The sequence below is a fragment of the Camelus ferus genome, chromosome 6, assembly GCF_009834535.1.
Source record: "Camelus ferus isolate YT-003-E chromosome 6, BCGSAC_Cfer_1.0, whole genome shotgun sequence".
Classification (NCBI taxonomy): domain Eukaryota; kingdom Metazoa; phylum Chordata; class Mammalia; order Artiodactyla; family Camelidae; genus Camelus; species Camelus ferus.
Window position 1 is genome coordinate 54,878,854 of NC_045701.1, and position 18,056 is coordinate 54,896,909.

The 18,056-nt window shown below is 39.6% G+C and overlaps 1 protein-coding gene and 1 long non-coding RNA gene across 5 annotated transcripts in view; both read left to right on the top strand.

Moving 5' to 3' along the window:
* Positions 1-18,056, top strand: part of SAMD4A (sterile alpha motif domain containing 4A) — a 203,578-nt gene that overhangs the window by 25,619 nt on the left and 159,903 nt on the right. The window lies entirely within an intron of this gene.
* On the top strand, positions 515-12,062 carry LOC116664279. Its single transcript, XR_004320714.1, has 3 exons — positions 515-1,457; positions 7,937-7,938; positions 12,052-12,062. It is a non-coding gene; the product is annotated as an uncharacterized LOC116664279 (long non-coding RNA).

Consider the following 18,056-nt stretch of genomic DNA (forward strand, 5'->3'; position numbering starts at 1 on the left):
CCTGGGGAGATGAAGAAAGGGAGAATCTCTTGGAAACAGTAAGAGGTTCAGCTTCCAGGAACCTCTTGAAAGGAGCTGTGGCCTTTCAGGGGAAGACTGCAGTCACTGCCAAAGCAGCCCAGCAGAGCAGGAACCAGGGGGGTAAATACCCCAACTTTTCTCTCTTCCCTCCCTTTGGTTTCCTGCTGGCCATTTCACTGGATGACCCAAATGAACCCCAGTGACCAGGGAGCCAAGAGATGTAGTCTGAGGAGGGTAGCCTCCTGAGGCACAGAGCGAGGTCAGAAGAGGGGAAGTGGGTCTGGAGGGGCAAACGGAGAACATCCAGCCGGGAAGGAAAATCTTCAAGTTATGAAAAGTAAACCTTCCCTGTTCATAGCATTCTTCTGTTCATTTGAAGGGTTAACTGGGGTGCATCATTTGTTAGGGTTTTATTGCTTGCAGACTAACCTCTGAATCAGATGTCATGAAAGGCAGCCCTACACAGAAGTGTTTTGTTTGGGTCAGAGTATTTCTTCTTGAAAAATCTATATTATATTTGGAGAGATTCACATCAAAACCTGAGTTTCATATTTCTTTTGACAAGTGGAAAATTTGGGAGCAGTGAACATGCTTTCCTATATGGAAGCAATCTGCTGAGCTTAGTAGGAGCTGCCCCTTTCAACAGGTAAGGGACTCTTTGCCTCAATCCTCAGCACTTCCTAGTGTGGTCTTAAACCCACATTGCTTCTGCCTGGTCCCTGTGTTCGAGTTGGTGACCCTGGCTTCCACAAAGTAAGTTAGAGAACGAAGGACAGATGAGTCACACTTAATCTAGAGAGTGAGCTCTGTCTTGGAAGACACACTTCTCTACTAAGGAAATAAAGAGTCAGGGAGGCTGATCTTGTCCCTAGGGACCCAGCCTGAATGTTTGTTAGGCTAACTGGGAGAAGGATGAAATGAAGTTCAGTTTCATTCATTTTTAGGTCAGTCTCTAATTTACGTATCAACTTTTAATTCTTTTCTGTAGAACAGGGATTGTTGAATGAAACACATTCCCAGCTTATTCCTTATTTCAGTGCAAGGGCATGCCAGGGGGAGAGAAAGGTTAGGTGGGGCACGGGGGACTTTGAACAAGAGGGCAGATGGGGAGAGGAGCCTTTTTGCTCTTTGGTCCATTCTTTTCTCCAAACTGCTGCTTTGTCCCTTTCCTGGAGCTGGGTATGTAGTGGGGCCCAAACGAATAGACTCACAGTTTCCCTGTCCTTAACCCTAAAGGTGGTCTGATTGTGTTATTTTTTTTTAATTGTGGTAAAATATACATAACACAAAATACATCATTTTAACCATTTTTAAGTGTATAGTTCTGTGGAATTAAGGACATTCACATTGTTATACAACCATCACCACCAGCCATCTCCAGAGCTCGTCATCTTTCCCAAATGGAAACTCTGTCTGCATTAAATGCTAACTCCCCAGTCCCTCCTCCCGCTAATCCCTGAACACCAGCATCCTTCTTTCTGTATCTATGAATTTGGCTACTCTAGGTACCTCCTATAAGTAGAATCATACAAAATTTGTTCTTTTGTGTCTGCCTTATTTTATTTAGTACAATATTTTCAAGAGGTATGCATAATATCAGGAGTTCCTTTTTTTTTTTTTTAAGGGTAAATAACATTCCATTGTTCGGATATACCACAGTCTGTTTATCTACCCACCTGTTGATGGACATTTAGGTTGTTTCCATCCTTTGGCTATTGTGAATAATGCTGCTCTAAACAGAGGTGTACAAATATCTGTTCAAATCCTTGCAAGCAATTATTTTTGAACATTACAGAAGTAATCCATGTAAAACCCACATAAATGGTAGAAAATTTAGAAGATACAGATAAACTAAAAAAGCAACCACGGATGACCCTGGCATCAAGGATGATGATGATGATGATGACAGCATGTGTCTGAGCCTCACTGTGTGCAAGGCACTCAGCTAAATAAATGCTTTACCTGTTTATTCCTTATAATGGCCCCAGGAGGCAGTCATGATTGTTCTTCTCATTACAGATGAGAAAAGTGAAGCACAAGTAAGGTTAAAATGCTTAAGGTTATACACAGAGGATGGCACATCCTGATTCAAACTCAGGCAGTTTGGTTCTGGAATCCTTGCCTAACATAACCATTATGTTACCCTGCCCACCCAGGCTAATCCCAATATAGCCACAACCTTCTAAAGCTTTTTCCTCTGCAAATATATACATATAGTTGCATGCATGTACACAATGATGTAATACTATAAACATCCTATTTTATAATTGGCTTTCTGAATTCAGTCATAAAAGCAAGCATCAACATCTTTAATAGCTAAGTAATGGCCAGTTTTATGAGGATATCATGAGTGTTAAATATTACTATGATGGAAAAAATTTAGTTTTGTCCCAGTTTTCACTATTATAAAATACTGTGCTGTACCTTTTTAATGCACATATCTTTAAACACTGATCCTAATCTTTTCCTTAGGAAAAACAGGTTTACTGTGTCAAAAGTTATTTTTTTCTCTCTCCCTTTCTTTATAAAAATTGCTTATTCTTCTGATTTTAAAAGAAACACAAGCTCACGGCAGAAGATAAGTAAATCAAGACAAAGCAGAGAAGAAAATAAATAACCTGTAGTTTCTTAAGATAAACAACACTGTCAGGAACATCCTGTTATTCACATTTTTGTGCACTTATCCTGATTTTGTTAGCGTAAATTTCTAGAGGAGGAATTGCTGGGGTAATGCACATTTACATTTTTGACAGGCATTCCCAAATAGCATACCTGTTTTTAAGACCTTTAATTTCTATTGTCACATTGCCCTATATATTTAGAGAATAGCCACTATTCGAAGAAGCAAGGACTTAAATATGGACATATATAACCTACCATAAAGTCAACCTCTTAAATATTTATGATAGAAACACACTACATTTTTTATCTACTAGTGCCATCATTATAAGTAATCCCAGAACCTTAAGTTATCTTTTTTAAACTATAGGTAGAATAATTGGAGCCCACAAATTTTGTATGAAAAAAATTTTTCCCTGCACTGGGAGATTTTTAAAAACCTATGCTACCTGGATTGTATCAAGTGAAATAGGCTCTAATTTCCATGATAAAGGATTTAGTGTTAAAAGAATTGAGTTCTAATTCTGGACCAGGTATTTGCCTGTATGATCTTAGACAGGTTACTTGGCTTGGCTTAATCTCCACATCTATTCAGTGGGGAAAAAAATACCATAACTGACTCACAGTATTATCATCAGAATTAAATGAGATAATACCCTAGGTGAAAATGTAGGGTACTCTGTAAACTACAAAGCAATATACAAATATACTAACAGTAGAAATACCATTCCTAAATAGTATTTCAGGTAAAATTCCTTCTGATTAGTCCTCAAATTACAGATTAATTCGTTGGGTGGACATCCCTTTAAGAACTCTGTGCTTCTTTTCTTCTTAAAACACTGTCGTTTCTCCATTCGAGATAAAAATTTCGGGAGAATTGATGGACTTGTAGTCTTGGGTCTTAGAGAGAAGAGACATGTATTTCTGCATACTCCCAGGTCATTAATCCTACTTTTAATTCTACTCCAAACCTTGTACCACATCGTTTCCTAATGCCAGACTGGAGTGAGTAATAACAACCTTTTGGCAGATCAAATTTTAATTTTAAAATCCAGGAAGCAAAGCCATGTCCTAGCCTTTCTTCTTGTTAAATTATAGCTAAATGTCCTTATTCTGTTTTTAGACGAGTGAGGTGGCCGATTTCTGCCAGGCCAAAGGAAAGCCAGGCCTGTCCTCTGTACACATCACTGTCATAGACCCAGGCAGTCTGGGGAGGCAGCTACTTATGAAATAATAATGTAGTATTAAGTGGCCCACTCTTGAAATCAGGATCTTTGGAAGACATTTTTCAGGATTTTGTTGTTGTTGTTACGGGTTTTGTTTTTCTATTTGTTCCTAAAATATCTTTATTAAGTTCATCCAGTACTTCCATTGCCCCAGCTGCTTGAAATCTGGTGAACTGTCAACAGGATGTGATTTCTCTCAGAATTTGTTATTCTGCTGGAGCTGTGCTGTGGTTTTTGTGACTGAGTTAGCCACCGGAAAACCCCTGTCCTTAACTTCCTAGACCAACAGGACTTCTCTCTGTGGTCCAGAACTTCAGACTGGTATCTCTCAAGTAACTGGTTTGGCATGGAAAGCTCATTTAAAGCTTGCTACTGAAAAATAATATGGGTCTTGTCTGTAGGAGCTATTGGAGTGCCCCTTTCCTGGTAAGATTTCGAGGCAGGGTCCTTTGTTTTCCTGACAGAACATCAGCCAGTGATACCCACACACTGCACTTGAAATGCTCATCAGTAACCTAAATCCTTCCTAGAGGAAGACAGTTTTCAGGGCAAGTTAGTCATCGGCTACTCTAGGTTCTCCAAGAGCTTCCATTTTAACATGTTCACACCAGAGAACAGCTTGCTGAGACCACGTTCGCTCAGCTGTGCACAGAGACAAGTTAGCTGCGTTGCAGTACGTGGGCTTTGATTTCTACCCACAGTCGAAGGAGGAAATGGCCACCAGGCTTGAGTTGAAGTCGCCCTTCCTTATTTCTTGGCTTATTTTATGGAGGGGTTGTGCTGTACATTTCTCTTTGAGCTCAGCCATTGAAAATGGACCATCCCTGCTGACAAATCCATCTGCTTCCACATTTACGAAATTGAGAATTCCTAACCTATCATGTTTCCTTTTTAGCTTTGGTTTCCTAAACTGAGAGCCAAAGTTAGTGCTTCGTTACAATAACTCTCATCTCTATTTCCTGGTAGTTATCTCCCCTTTCTTCCATGTGGATTAGCTCTTCTTTTCTTTATTTCAATTATCCTGTACATGTGTTTATTTTAAGCCATTTTAAATCCTTCAAGGAAGTAGGTAGAGTTCAGATTATAAATAAAACGGTACGGCTTGTATTATTGTCACAGTCACATTATTGATTTGTCTTTGGTGTTATCCTCCTGCTTCCCTCGGAACTCCTTCTTTATCCTTTTTGATTCATTCAAATTTGGATGGGAATGAAAACAGGAATCCGAGCAAAAAAGGAATACGATCCTCAGCTGAAGCTGGACAACATTTTTATAGCTTAAAATTTGAAGTATAAAGTTACAAAACCTACTGTACAAATATTTTTATTTTCATGTACATCAAAGAGCCATCACTTGTCTTAGGTACAGTATAAGGGTTACAGTAATTGGCTGGTGGATTTTGTTGAGGTTAAATAGTGGACTTCCTGGCCCAGGGCTCCCCTGGAGGCTTTAGTGTTAGAATTTATAAAACATTTTTTAGTTGAGTTTCATGTCTGAGTATAGAGTTGCTGTTTTAAGCAGAAACCAAGGCTGATGACTTGGAGGAAAATTCAGACACTCTTATGTCACTTTCCATTAAGAACTAATGTGGGGGCCTGGGGTTGTAAGGCCACAGTCTGGTTAGAGTGACTCAAAGACTTTCGGATAAGATGATGGTTCTAGGTCACTGGGAAAAAAGAGAAAACTCCAAAGGCATCTGCAATAATGGTGAAGAGAATATCAAGGAAAACAATGTGAAAACAAAGAGGAAAGCAAGGCAGAGACAGCAGGATGCTGGGTTCCAGGTGGTACCAGGACTTCCTCTCTTCTTCTCTCGCTGAGTCTCAGCTGGGCCCAGGGAGGCTTGTGGTTAGAAGAGGGCACGTGGGAGTGGGTAGTCGTAACTTAGGTAACCATGGAATCAGCAACCCCTTTACTTGGGACATCTTTTCAGGTCTGGACCATTCCGTTGGGATTAAATGGAAAATTGTGATTCAAAGGGGAAGTACATCCATGAACTACTGCATTATTTTAAATCTAGAATAATGTGTTTGCCTAGTGCTAGAGGATGGCCCCCTCCCCCTCTTAAACCAGAATGGCACCAACAGTGACTTCCAGGAATGAAGATACTTCCCTTTGCGTCTGTTCTAGTCAAGTCTCTTCTGGTTACATGAAACAGAAACCAACATGAGCAGGCTTGAGGAAATGGGGAGTTATTGTAGGCATACAAATACGTTCTCATGGGAGTGACATCAGACCCCCATGAACAAGAACCTTTCCAGCCTCAGAGGAGCTAGAACTGAGATGATTTGGACACTCAAGATAGCTACTTTCTGGACTTCTCTCTCAGGTCATCATGTTTGTCAGTCCAAGTGCTGGGTCCTTGTTACTTTAAGTGCAGACTGAGGACTAGCAGCCTGGATGTCAGATCCCGACAGATCACAACCCTCCCCATCTGAATATACATTTTAACAAGACCCCTTGGTGATTCGTTTGCCCATTCGAGTTTGAGGAACACTGGTGTAAGTCCCTGGCTACTTATAGTTTCCCTTAATCGAGTGCCCACCTTAATGTCATTATCCCAGATGAGAGGGTGGGCAGGGCCATGTGACAAGCATGAGCATCACTGGAGCTGTGGGAGGGAGAGGCCAGGCAGGCCCATCTTATTGTACAGTGCCTACGACTCTTGGGCTTTCCTTTAACTTGTAGCATGTCTGTCAGGGCCTTGGTGGTTCCTAATTGCTAAGGCAGAGTTGGTAGAGAAATCTAGTGATGCATTTAAAAGTAAATATAAAACTGCTTGCAGTGCTACTACTACTTTAAATTGTCATTGTTTCATTTATGTCTTACTTTTCATTAGCCCAAAGATAATTAAACCTGAGAACACTGTAGAATATGTATGATTCTGTTGTATGAGTATGCGTTTTGAACTCTGGACATAAATGAGCTCTCTGGTGATTTAGCAATAGCCACCTGTTGCTTCAAGCTAGCAGGAACTAACCAGTGCTCATGTGTACAAAGCTGGTAGAGCCCAGATCTGTCTGGAGTCCATAGCTCTGGCTCCCATCAGACCCATTAGCCTGTGAAACTGATTTTTTTCAATGGTTGTATGGACAGTTGGCCTATAGCCAGCTGTACGATTAAGCAAATGAGTCCTGGTTATTGCTACTCTATGTAAGTAATGGTTAGACTATTCAAGGACTGGTGTATGTGGATCAGTCCTTCCCAGGGACACTTAGGATACTTTTATAATTTGGCACATTTGGTACATAGAAGGCATTTTTTAAAAAGAGAGACCTTTACCACTTCCATTATTTTTTTTGAAGAATTTTTTTTACTTTACTTCTTAAAAATTTATTTTAATTTTTTTTATGAAGACAGTTTTTAAAGAATATTTTAAGGTTCACAGGACAATTGAGGGGATGGTACAAAGATTTCCCACAGGCCCCCTGTCGCATACACTGTGATTTTATTTGAACGCTCGATTCCCTTAGCGTGCCCTTTTGACCACAGTCGTTTAAGGTATGATCAGCCTTTTGCTCTTTGCTTGGCTGTTCCAGTTTTTAATATTGCAAGTTGATGATTTCTCCCTTTTTATTAATGGTTGATGCAAGAATGGTGAATTTCCACAATGCCTTTTATATAGAATATGTCTCTTTAAGGCACAGTGTCATAAACATCTTTGTGAGTAAACTATTTTCTTAAGGTAGTTTGGGTCATTAAGTATGCACATATATAACTTAAAAAATCTGTTTTTTAGAATAATCACTTCCCACCATAACCAACTTTACATGTAGACCTTTAAAGGAATCTGTATTTTTAAAACCTCCATATTAAATAGTGAAAAGCAAGTTATCCTCTTTCCTCTGACTCTCTGGTAGAGAAAGAATAGAGCTTAACTTGGAATAAAACAATAATGAACTCGTTTCAAGAGATATTTACTAGGTACCCATTTTTACTGTAGGACTGTTCTAATACTAGAAGGTTGAGGAAATGGTAAAAATAAGTTTAAGGATCAGCCCCATCTTTTAGGAAATGATACATGTCCTTTCTACTGTAAGGGAAAGAGCTCAGACTTCTATATGCCTTAGTTGTGGGGTGTGTATGTGTGTGTGTGTGCCTGTTCGTGTGTATGTTCACACATGCCTTTGCAACACTGCTTCCTGCCCCAGGCAGGCTCACGCGGAGTTTCCAATAGTGGGAGTTCAAGACTGGACAGCACCTTGCGATCCCGATGCCCATCACAGATTCATACGACATTAATGTTTACAAGCTGTTTGCGAAATGTTGCTTGGTGCTGCTTAATCTGTGGCATGTGCCTGCTTGTGACGCGTCCCTTTGTGGGAGGCAGAGCTGAGCCCTGGCAGGGAGTGTGTCCCCTGCACGGTCAGGCTGGCGTGAGGCTGCTTCTCTGAGGCAGGCACGGTAACCTCGGAAAGATGAAGGGCATGGGCCCTGTTTGGTCTCCGTGTTCTGCAGATCACCACTGGACAGTCAGCATTCGTTCAGCACATTTCTTGGAGGTTTTCTGTGAGACGTCTTTTCATGATGTCTGTTTTAAAGGTTTAGTTTTCAAAGTCTGGAGCGATTTAGTGACTCAGAATGTTCTTAATTCAGCCAGCTGCGTGATACCTGGCACCATGTTTTGATATGCCCCCTACCCCAATTCTAGTCCTTCAGTTTGGTGGCTGAAGAGAATCTGTGAGTTGGGGTTTTTTCTCACTATGGAAATGCTGTAGAAGGTGGCAGGGTGGTCAGCACATCTTCATGTATTTGTCAACGTCTTTGGTACTACTCAAGAAGAGAGAGGACCAGAGTCTATTTTAGGGGGAAATCCCTCTCTGTGCTATATATTCCTTCTTTCCTGGTGGGGTGCGGGGTCAGGGTGTAGCCTGGCCAATGGAGATTCCACAGGGTTCAGGGCAGTGACTCTTACCTGAGCTGGGTTACCACTGGAGTCACAGGAACATGAGGCCTTGACGGAGCAAGATACAAGGAGAGACAGGAGTGTAGTGATGTCAAGGTTATCAGGTGGAAAGTGGGGCCCGTGATGGAAATAGGGGCTACAGATAAGGTCAAGGAATGGAGCAGAGAGCATAGGTTATGTCATCCCAGTGGACATTCCGATGGGCAGACAGAGAGAGCTGGGGGTGGAGCTCAGAGAGCTCCATGTTAGAGGGACATTCCTCACAAGGATGTGCAGTCAAGGGAGGCAGATACGGTTTCCATTTAAAAGAGGGGCTGGTTTAAGCTCTAAGAAGAGAATGGAGGATTGGTCAATGTCTGTACATAGGAAGAAAGAGGGGTCACGGAATCAGGAGAAGCAGCATGGCCTCCTGGAAACCAGGCAAGAAGGAGTCTCCATTAATAGCATCAAAATGACAGACGTGGAGAGACCAGATCACTTGAATTAAGACCTGAATCTGAGTCCTGGACTTCGCCATTTACTCTGTGACCTTAGTCAAGTTACTAAAGCTTTCTAGACTTGCACTTCTCACCAGCAAATTGGGGGAGATTATAACACTTTCCATATCTGACCAAGTCATAGTGTGGGTCAAAGGAGATAATGTACTGGAAAGCACTTAGGACACTGAGGTGTCTCAACAAAACTTAGAAAATCTGCTTTGAGTCCCAGTGTCTCAATCCAGATCCTCACCTGTCAAGATAACTATTAATTTTTTTGGCACCCTGCCTAATTTTAAAGACTCACATTGCACACGTGTTTTTATCATATGGTCTCAGCTATGTATTGCAAAGAAGTGGGGCGTAAGTAGTAGAAAATAGCTTTCCTCTATGTCCTTCCAGGAAATATTGGAAAATGCAAAGCTAAGCCCAGTAGGGCAGGAGGTATATCTCTTTTGTTCAATACTGAACTTGCTGTGCCTGGTACATGGCAGACGTTGAGTTAATATTTATTGAGTGAATGAACGAATGTCTTGCCAAATTCTTTGAGCTGTGGAATTTGCATTTTAGCTGGCTGGAGGAAGGAATCCACATTCAGAGCAACCTAACTTTGTTTTTTAGTAGGAGATGAAGGCTACGATTGTATTACGTGAAAACACGGAAAGAATTGTTAGCCATAGGGTCATAGATTTAGAAGTAAGAGAAGGGACAGCAGGAGAGGCAAGATCTATTATTACTGCTTTTTTAAAGGTGAGGTGCCTGTACCCAAGGATATGGAGTAAGTCTGGCTGGATAGTTGGCAGCAGAAGAGAGGTGTGAATCCAGACCTTTGGAGATGATGTTAAAGTCACCAAATAAGAACAAGTAAAAGATATTTTTCAAGAGTCAGAATGCTTTTGTTGAAAAATTGTTGAAGGTAAAATGTTTGATTTATTCTTGGCACCTGTGGTAGGCAGAATAATGGCCTCTCAAAGATGTCTACACCCTAATCCCAAGAACCTGTGAAAATATTGTTACATGGCAGACGTGCAGATGGAATTAAGGTTCTTAGTCAGTTTACCTTAAAACTGGAAGATTATTTTGGATCATCCAAGTGGGCTGCATGTAATCACAAGTGTCCTTAAGTGGAAGTAAGAAACGCCAGAGAGATGTGATGGGAGAAAGGCTTGATCAGCTGTTGCTGACTTTGAGGATGGAAGGGGACCATGCATGAAGGAATGTGGGCAATCTTTGGAAGCTGGAAAAGGCAAGGAAACATATTCTCCCCTAGAATCTCCAGAAAGAACATAGCCCTGCCAATTCCTTGATTTTAGCCCAGTAAGTCCTGTTTTTGGACTTCTGACCTCCAGAACTATAAGATAGTAAATGTATGGTTTTTTTAGAGCCACTAAATTGATGGTGATTTGTTACAGCAGCCAACAGGAAACAAATACAGTTCCAATACAGTCACCAAAGGTAAACTCTGTCTGCTTCTGATGGTTCACCTCTGGAGAATAATGTGCTTTCTGGCATCCAGATGCTTTTATGGAGGGCTAATTTATGCATCGGAGAGGAAGGTGAATTTAATAGGACACAGGTTTGAAAGAAATAGCTATAATTGACTAATAAATCATCACAGGTTCCTCTTGGCCACACTGCACTTCATTTCTGTGCCATATGAATATTCTGAGTGGACCCTTCTTGACTGTCTAAAAAAGTGAAGTTAGTTAAGTCCATCAGAGTCAGACTGACAGCAAAAGCTAGCACAATCATTCAGAATATCTTGTTGGAGTGTTTAAACTTGCCTTGAGGATCTTGAATTGTTTAGTCTTTGAAATAAAAGTAAAATCACCATCTCTCTGTGATTTTCTTTCCCCAATGATGAATTTATATACTCTCTGAAAAATGGGAGCCCATTATGACTTTTAAAGACCTCTTTTGTTGGCACTGCTGATTTTAGGTTGGAGTATCTCAGGTGATTCGGCTATGTATGCTGTGTTCCTAACTTTCAACTACTTCGTGAATTCCTCCTGTCTTTCCATCTTTCCACAACCTGGTTTTTGCTTTTAACTATAAATAAGACCCATCCCTTCTAGAACGAGATTACCTTCATTCAGTTCTGAATATTTAATACAAGTTTCATAAGGAAACCAGTTTTTGTCACATTTTCTCTTCCAAACAAGCCAGGGCTCATTTCTTCAAACGAGAATGAAACTGAAATGTGGCTGAATCCGCATCTTCATTTGAAATGATGAGAATGTATTTCTACAAAAATATAAACTGAACTTTACAATGTAAAGAAGGAACAAAGTCATCTATAGAAAAGCAAGTCCAGGCTCCAGAGCTCACAGAGCGCCCATTATAATCATCCCAGAAAAGCGTTTTCTTTACCAGAGAACTTACCAGCTAGCTCGGCCTGGCACTGCAGAGGCTGACACTGGCTCTTAGTATTCTCTCCATTCGGGGTCTGAAAAGTATTTATTTATTTTTTTTAGCACACTTCTCTGATCTTTGGTTCTGTGCCCCTACAGCTGGATAGTCCTTACAGCTAAATGTTTTCTGTGATCAAGTTAATTTTTGAAGCTTTCCATTTTTTTTTTGAACCAAGCTGCATGTAACACCTGGCCACTGTTGACAAACTCTTATGACTGTAAAAGTCAATTCTGATTTTTCTTTTTAAAGTCAGACAGTTCAGTCCTCCTGTGAAATAGCTGATAGTCCATGATACGATAGTTTGACTCTGACACAATATTATGATAGCTCAGCTGTAGTGCATTTTTTACGGATGAATGTGGAAAAAGTAAACTCTGAAAAGCACTTGTAGCCAGATGGGAAAAAAGGAAGTTTTGATTCTCTCTTTTTCTCTCTAAATAGCAGCTATGCCCAAGTCTTTAGAATTAAAATGAGAAGCTGACAGGGCCTATGATAGGCTTAAAGTTTTCCTAAGGTTTCACCTGATAATAATGGTTAAAAACCAGCATGATGATGACTAGAATTTATAGCCCATTTAATTTGTGAGTTAGAAATCATATTAATTGTGATTACTCAAGGCTATATGTAATAGTGGCATAGAAATAGAGTACTTTGGCTAAAAGGAAGCCTTTGAATCTTGACTGGGCATATGGGTCTTAAAGGGAAAAAAAAAACTAAAAAATTCAAAGAAGAAGTAATGAGGAAGAATTAATGTTAATAATGTCATAGCTCACTTCCCTTTTTATTCCTAAAGCCCTATTTATTAACAGTAACAGAATCAACAGTCAGGAGCAGATTCCTTCTCTGCCCTGCGAGTGGCCCTCAAGGTTTCACAGAGCTCTCCATTCTGCTTGGTGAGTGAGCAGTGCTCAGGGCACCAGTTGCCTCCCAGAGTGGGCAGAGATTCCGTGGGTAGCCCCAGGTCCCAGCAAACCTCTTGATCAAACCTTTACATAGCACTCAGCGTAGCGAAGGCATTTGAAGAATGTCTTCCTTACGCTAGGCCTTTCCCCTCCATTTTTGGCCCCCGATCTCCTCTCAGGTTAAAAAGAGAACCTGACATACCAGATCCTGGTAACATACTGAGCTTGGTGGGAAATAAACCAGCAATAGCTGTTGTTATTGCTAATAATTAGCATAGACGGATCTGTAGACAGTCTGGATAGAAACCCTCAGACGGGCCTTCCCTTGATCGACCGCAGATATGCAGACTGCTTGCTGAGGTCAGCTGGATAGGGAGTGGTGGGGTCCTTACACCACTGGGGTAAGGTTTCTGTTGGTTTCCAAACTGCATCTCCGAACAGCACAGAATTTGAATTATTACTTTAAAAGTTGGTTATTTACGTTTGGAAAGTAACAACTGGACATTTACCTGGAAAAAATGTTTTTCAAAGAAAAGTCTTTCCACTAGGTTGCATATAGCTAGCCAGTTTCTTCTAATTTTCCCTTTTCTTTTAGCCTATCCCTTCATGTCCATGTTTTCATGATAGAATACCATCATTTTTATATTCACTTGCATATGATGGACTAATTTTCATGTCTCCCAGTCTTCTTTGAGTCATTAGAAGCTCTTTCCTGCTCCACAGAGTTTGAGCTGTTATTAATTTTACCTCTTATTTAAAAATCTTATCTTTCTTTGAATGTGAATGTCTTCATTTCCCCTAATGCCTCTTCAGGTGACTCTAACTGATGTTTCTTCAGTCTAGGGTCATCTTCATTAGATTAATTACTGTGGAAGCCTGTTTCCTAAATGTGCTAATAGCATGAAAATGACTTACTTCCATGTTCTCTGTCATGCTATGCTAAGAAACAGGCAAAAAGATAAATTTGTACAAGAAGACTGAAAAACATCAGTTTTCTCAAACGGCACATTCCGGGGAACTGCACCCACCCTTGTCTACCTGGTGTCAGGACTTGAGTGTGAGGGGCTAAAACCAGTGTGGAGGGTGGAGTAGGGGGCTGCCTGAGGCAATGAGTAGCAGAAAGAGCCACAACCCTCTTGTAGAGAAAAAGCCAAGGAAACAAACACACTTGCTGATTCTAACAACAAGAACAGGATGCATACACGGGCAGAAGATTTGGGTCAGAAGCTGGGCAGAGATCAGAGGGAGGTGGAAGCAGGTTGGGATGAAATTAAGCAGGTAGCAGGCATTGCCATGGTTAAAGGGCTGTGGCTGGTTGTGACCAGTCATGATGCAATAAAAATGTCTTTACAATGTGCCCAAGGGTTCTCACATATTGTTGAAAATGTCATCCAGTCTGAGACCCTGAGATGTTTGGACAACTATGGTACAACTACCATTGCTGGGCTCCAGCTGGGTTCCTGCCTTCCAGTTCCCACAGCCACATGAAGATGGACCATGAGATGACTTGTTTGCACTTGATCTTTCTTCCACTCCTTGTTCCTTAAGTTTCACCTGGTATCACCCTCACTCTACCAATTATACATTATAAGACAATTTGTATCTTTAAAGCAAAGGTCCTCAAAGTGTGGTCTTGGGAACCCAAAGGTCCCTAAGACCCTTTCAGAGGATCTGCAAGGTCAAATGCACTTTCACAATAATACTAAAGCATTGCCTTTTTTGTTCTCATTATCTCATGACTGTTCAGAGTACAAGTTCATCAGTAAAAATTCAGATTCCATGTTGCAGGTAACCTTTAAAGAACGACCAGTTGTTAGGTTTTAATGTTTATCAAAGAAGAATATCACAGTTATCTAAAAAGGCTATTAAAATACTCCTTCCTTTTCTAGCTACATTTCTGTGAGGCTAAATTTTCTTCATATGCTTTAACTGAAAGAACACATCACAACAGACTGAATGCAAAAGAAGATATGAAAATCTAACCAACTTTAGTTAAGACAGACATCAAAGAGATCTGCAAAAATGTAAAAACTGTGGCTCTTCTCACTAAGGTTTCTTTTTTCTGGAAATCAGTCATTATTCAGAAAAATATATTATTATTTTAACATATAAAATATGTAGTTATTTTACAATATTTTAAAACTTTCTTCATTTTAATTTATAATGTAGATAATCTGGATAAATACAATCACATAAACAAAGGTTCTTTGGGATCCTCAATAATTTTTTTTTCTTTTTAGTGGAGGTACTGGGAATTGAACCCAGGACCTTGGGCATGCTAAGCTCTACCACTGAGCTATTACTCTCCTGTTGCAGTAATTTTTAAGAGTGGAAATGGATCCTAAAACTAAAAAGTTTGAGAACCACAGCTTTAAAATAAGCATTTTATGGATAATGCAAAAATTTGGTTGTGTAATGAGATAAATGTAGACCCTAAAATCAGATATTGATAACAGAAGTGACTTTCAAAAGGCACTTGGCCTGGGTCTCTCTTGTCTTCTGTGCTGCCGTAAGTACGTTTCCCTCTTCGTTCTTCCCCCTTAACACACCAATTGAATCCCCATAGCTATAAAACCTCATATAAGCCTTGTATAACTACGTGGGAAACATTTAGTTACTATTTATTCTCCTTTCATAAAATGTTTCAAGTTGCCAATAATACTTTAATAAAAGCAAGCAGTTTTTGCCCTCTTTGCCTAAGGGACACAGAGCTTTACAACAAAATTTCATTGATTTTCAGTTATTTACCCGTTAAAAGCCGGAGAACAGCCTCCTAAGAGGAAGACTGGAGAAGACACATTATTTCTCCCAATTTAAGGGAGAATTTAAGGAGAGAGAGCTTGTGAAACGGGAAATGGCTCTGTGATTGTCTAGGAAAGTCCTAGAGTCAGAGGGGAGGCCAGGGTTGGGACATGGTTCTCCCGAGTTCAGTTCAGTCATCTAAAAACGTACCATTATTACTGTCACCTTTCTTTGATACTCTGCCCAGTGTGTATTCGATAAAGATTAACTACCAGAAGAGCATATGAGATGCCGCATTTAGTGCAGAGGGAGATGGACCAGAAACCAATGGCCCTGGCTGCTTCTCACGAGTTCGTCTTGCAACCTTGGACAAGACACCAAACCTGCCCTGTGTTCTGGTCATCCATCGAATGTTACCTGCCTAGAGAGGAGGGAGGTGGCTTTATAATGTCATTTTTGGGTACTCTAGCTCATTGAAAGCTGACAGCAAACCTCCGAAGTAACTAGGACAGGTGTCATTACTTCCATTTTGCTGTTAAGGAAATACCTGAGATTATGTGATTAGTAAGTGATGGCACTTAATTCTGTTCTTTTTCCTAACAATACAAAACACGAACCAGTGTCTTGGCCCTTGAGAAACACCGGTTCAGAGCATAGGAGATGTATTTGACTCTTCAGGTTGGAACTCTGAATTATTTTATACAGAAAAACTGTTACTTGTGGTTCTTCGTGGCTGGATACTGTAAGTACTACATTTCAGGAACATCCTGGGTTAAGTATTTGTGGGTTGACCTAGGCCCCTGATAATCTCTTACAGCATTATTTCTTGAAAGAAAGTGTTCCAAGTTCCATACAACCTGTATATAAATGAGTTTTTAGAATACAAAACATTCTGTCATTAGGTACTGTCTTTCCTCTATTTTAATATTTATTGTTTTTACTTTGTGACTTACTTGAAATCACAAACACAATAATTACTAGTGTTACTAGTAAGAATATTTTATCTGAAAGTGATAGTTTTAAAAGTATACTGTTTTAAAAAGCTTTATTCCATTATTTTATTACATTAGATTATTACATAATATTATATAAAACGTTATTTTAAAGTAATTACAGGAGCCTCTCCTGCCCCCACAGAAGACAGATTTAATTATACAATAGTAGTGAGTGGAGAAAAAATTTCTCGTATCAGAAATTTCCTGTGTGAAAATAAAATTTCACTATACTCCATCCTCTTTCGAATAAAATTTACTTGTATTTATAAGTGGCTGTACAATTTATGGTATATCTCACGTGACTCTTTATAAACCACACACTTTCTAGGGAAGATAACTACCATTAAATAGCTACCCCTGTTGAGAGTATCCTGTAGAGAGAATGAAAATATAAAACCTTCCCATAGGAAAGATTATAAATTGCCTTGCTCCCTGTGCTCATGCACATTTTATATCTGTCTTTATTGTTCTCTTTAAAATTACTCAGAGTTACTCCACACTTTCTTATATTCTGGGGGAAATAACTTTTCCATAATGCTATTGAATTATGTGGCAGTACCTAGTTTTTGGTTTTGATTCTTTTGAACTTAAGACTTTCATGAACAGGTACATCTCCCCAAAAGATCACATATTAATATGTCATCACTCTTACTTGCTTTCCTGATTACATTAGAAGCCTATTTTGCAGATCGGGCTCTGTGTCATTGTATGAAGCTGCGTATGTCTTGGTGGTTGTGTCAATACTCTTTAGAGCGTAGGATCTGAGTGTGGGAAGGCTCCCTCCTGGTTGAGGTCCCAAGCTCCTGGCGAGGTGATAGCTCAACTCATCCAAAACAAATTGCTCTGTCCTTAGATAACCAGATATGTCAGCATAATCTCTCATTGGCTCATTTCCCCATTTAATAATATGGAAACTTGACTACTGTGAATTCCTTTGGTTAAAAGCTTTTGTAGAATTAGACTTACTATTGTTGATTTATTATAGCTAAATTGATAGAATTATTTTATTTTGACAAATTCTGTCTTTTAATGGCTGTCTTGTCACCAGCCTTGTAGTTGTTTATTTTTTCTGAAGTAACAATGCACACTTCAAGAATTCTGAATTTTCAAAACAAATGTGAAATTTTATTTAATAAGATAGCAATAAAGGAATAATGCCCTTTAACTGTGAAAGGAAAATTTTGAATGTGAGCTAGTGAAAGCTGAAGCCAGAGCTGGAATTTGTTTCCAGTCAGTTTACCTTGGAGTAAAATTTATCCTTGTTTTATTTAAATGTCAAACAAGTGATTCAAAACCCTGATGAGTAGCAAAATATGTATTTACAAACCAAAGGTTTTAAAAAGTACTGAAATTATATATTTAATAAAGTGGAGGTGTTTAAACATGGTACCATTCTTTGCAATTCTATGAGAACAAAGGAGGGAAGAGGAAAAGGTCATTCATTTTCTTGAGATAATATATTCCATGGGATATTCCTCTCCATAGTTATTTCTTTCTCAATTGCATATGAAACGATTGTGGCTTCCCAAACTCAATGGGATATCGTTCAACAAAAAAACAAATACACCTGTGCATTAAAATATATAAATGATCAATGTATTATAAGAACATGCAAACATGAATTACTATGTCAGTAATTTCATTGAAAGCAGTAAACCATTTTCTTCACTCAGAGACAAGAGCTCAGGCTTGGTTTGTTAAAATTATGTGAGGAAGAGCCTCACAGTCCAGAGAAAAATGGTGTAGGAAGAGAATTT